A 3662-nucleotide genomic window follows, 5' to 3' on the forward strand; every position below is an offset into this window, starting at 1 on the left:
GACCGTGCATTTGAATGCTTACACAAACTGCCAAGCCTCCCTCTCCAGGACATGGTTTCCTCAGGGACACCCTGATCTGTCTCCCCACCACCCCATGCCCACTTCTGGACTGCCTCTGCCCATCTCATCTGATGGAAATGGGGTTTCCCTGTGTCTCACTTCCCTCTAGGGTACTGCCACCCCCAACCTAAATGTGCATCCCTAGGCTTGCTCATGCTGTGCATTACTAAGAGAAAAGTCCCCAAAATCAGAAGACTAGCTTTAAAGAGATGAGCTGATTGCAGTCATCCAAATACTGCTCAGACTGCAGTTTCGGCTCTGCTGTTCATTCCTCTGCTGTGGAGAGGGGAAGCCTAGCTCTTCATACAACACAAAGTGTTCAGTGAGAACCAGGGTGAAGGATGAGTTATTTTTGTTGGTCTGTTGCCTCCTCTAAAATCTGTAATGTAACAATTCACACATTCACATCACAAGAGGTGGCAGGACTGTCACCAGCCTGCTGCCTAATGCCTCATGTTCGCAGTAACAAAGACCTGGCCCCTGCCAGCTCCTGCAGTGAGGCAGGCTGGGACCAGGGATCCCACAGGGATAGGTGCTGTCCTGTGTCTCCTTACCTTCATCTATAGACAGAATCATAGAACGACAGAATCATAAAATAGTTTGGGTTGGAAGGGACCTTCAAAGCTCATCTAGTCCAACCCCCTGCAATGACCAGGGACATCTTTAACCAGATCAGGTTGCCCAGAACCACATCCAGCCACATTCCAGAGGTGGAACATGCACCCTATGCTGCCATGGCTTCAAAAGCACTGCCTGTGCTCTGGTCTCTTTGCTTCTGCTGGTGAACTGGGAACTGTCCCATAGTGCCACAAGTGGCAGATACACGCAGAGGGTGGGTTCACTCTATATTCGTGGAGCAATTCCAAAGGAAAGGACAGTCCAGTTGCTAGAGTTGTCTTAACACGGATGTCTAAGCAGGACTGGTGCTTACAAAGAGTTTTGGGGCTCTCTGGAAGTCAGATCACAAGAGTGTAACTTTGCCATCATCATTCCTTTCCACTCCCATCCAGAAGCTGGGACTACCAGCATCCCACCACTCTTCATTCCCAGCTCTGCTCCGTATGCAGTTTTCATTCCTGTCATGAAAATCGACAAACTGCAGACAACTCACACTGCCTCCTCTAACATCCCAATTCCCTGGCCTGTGAAAGACTGTCTACATTGCTGTATATTTCTGTCCAAGCCTTAACAGTTAACTCTCCCCCAGGAATTCCGTATTACTGGGGAAGGAAGCGCTGCACAAGCAGGCCCCTCGCTGTGGTCAATTATAGACCAAATCACTGATGCTGGGAGACCAACGGGATAAACACGGCCCAAGGTGCTTCCTGTATCATCATGGCCAACTTAAAACACACTCTTCTAAAATCTACTTTAATTGGAGGAACTTACTTTTTAATTTGCCATTTTAAATGTGAGCGTGTTATAAGCTTGTAGCTGAACATTTCTATAAAGATAATTACATATGGCAAGACAGAAAAACTTTCCGAAACATTTTCTCTTGAATGTGTGCCTGAATTAATTTACAACTGTTGCTGCTTTAAACACTTCAGGCAGAATAAGTGGATGGCACTAAACAGCTTAGCTGCAATTATTATGGAATGTCTGAGGTATAATTTCCCCTGCGGTTTTGTTAGGCGTACAAAATTCATAACTCTGATTTGTGGCAGGTACTTATTACCCATCGCAGGTGGAGATATGCAAATATTATTCTAGTAGGGGTGAGCAGCCTTTATTTCAGTATTCAGCTATTAACGAGATTTGTGAGTCTGGTACTCTGGGGCCATTTAATTAATTAGATGGTACAGATAAAATATAAATTGTTTTGTAGGCTACACAATTCCAGTTCTAGAAGATGTAAAATGTGACTAAATGAACTTAGTGGGCATGGATTTGTTGTTTCACGTATGGCGCAGGGTACGGGCAAGTTCAGCTTGTTATTTTTGCCTATAGTAAAGTGCAGAATCCTTGCATTGTAAAGCACTGTGGGAAAGAGATGTTATTTATTTGTCATTATTATTAAGAATGTCTATCAGTTATCCTCTTTATAAAAATTGCTGGCATGCCTCAGACAAGGAAAAAGCCAGGCATGTTCTTTTCTGAAAGCCAATATGTGCATGTTTCAGAATAAGCCCATATTTTGAAGACATGCAGATTTGGTAGGATATTATTGTCTCAAGGTCTGACACTTCTATTTTAAAGAAATCATTTCCATGGGATAGATAAGCTGAACTTGCTAGGGCAGAATGGAGATGGAATCTACAGCAGCATGTTAGTACTAGATTTTCAAATCATCCTATTAATTGGTTCATTCATTTCATTCTTTTCCTGATTATGATGTCTATACTCCTCCAGATTTCTGGAAAACCTTGAATACAGGAATTGGGGAAGGGGGAAGAAAGGGAACCCAACACACCTTCATTCCCCAAAGTGATAGCTGTAATGGTCACAATGAAATCATCAGCATTTACCAGGAGTTACAGCAAACTACATGGTGAGACGCTCACCCTACCCTTAAATGGAGGAAATAAAATGCACGAGGCATGAGACTGGAAAATGTTAGCAAACTGTCAGCGTTTAAAGGCAGGCATTGACCATTATATTAGATTTAAATTGCGAGTAAAACACTACACTGCACAATTACAGTACTCTAAACATTGAATGAAAACCAGTTCCTTTTGCTAAAGTAGGAGTATAATCAGCAAACACTCTTATTGGTTTATTGAACATATTTTGGGGTCCATTCCAGCTGTCTTTATTATCTCTAATGCAAATGATTTTTACACTGCTATTTTGCCAAGCCCTGGTAGCTGTAGTGCTGCAAACACACCCCACTGCTTTGTGTCTGCTGGAGATTTACTGACGAATATGACAAAGGGTACATAAAATAAATAACAATATAGAACTAGAGCCATACTAGAAAATGAAAACTAAGCATTTAGGAGCTATTGTACTGTTTCAGACACTGTACCTCAAAAACTCACATGTTCAAAACTAGATACATACCAGGATTTGCTCTGGTCACTTCCCTGCAGGGTGGGCAGAGCCAGGCTGAGAAGGCTGGAAGGAGATCCAGGGATGACAGAGCCACCAAGGGCTCTGATGGAGATGGAACTGGACCAAGAGTACCTGAGTGGGGTGAGCTTCTGGCAATGAGAACAGGTCTGCAAAAAAATATAAGGACTGAATCTTATTCTAAGAAAATACTTCTGACTTTGGCGACATCCTGAGTGGGAGAGGTGCAAACCTGATCTCTTTGAATAGGGGGAGGAATGACCTGGGAATCTGCCTGCATAAATAAATAAGCTTAAGGCAGAAAGTAGAAGCGAGTCAAAGGGAGAAGGCATGGATTGGGGGTTAAGGAAAAGGGCCAGTCACATCTCGGGGCTGAACTGAACTGACCATGGAAGAAACCTGCTGTAGCTCTATTTTCGGTATGAAAAGTCAATTGTGGTGATGCAGAGGAGGCTGCAAACCCGTGATGATGTATGGGAAATAAAGCTGTGGGGAATGCAGTCTGACAAAAGGATTCCCAGCACAGGAGAGCAGTGGGTCAGAGCACCGGCACTTCTTGGGTAACTCCATGGTTTGGCTGAATTGTCAGC

Source organism: Strigops habroptila, chromosome 8, assembly GCF_004027225.2.
Source record: "Strigops habroptila isolate Jane chromosome 8, bStrHab1.2.pri, whole genome shotgun sequence".
Classification (NCBI taxonomy): Eukaryota; Metazoa; Chordata; class Aves; order Psittaciformes; family Psittacidae; genus Strigops; species Strigops habroptila.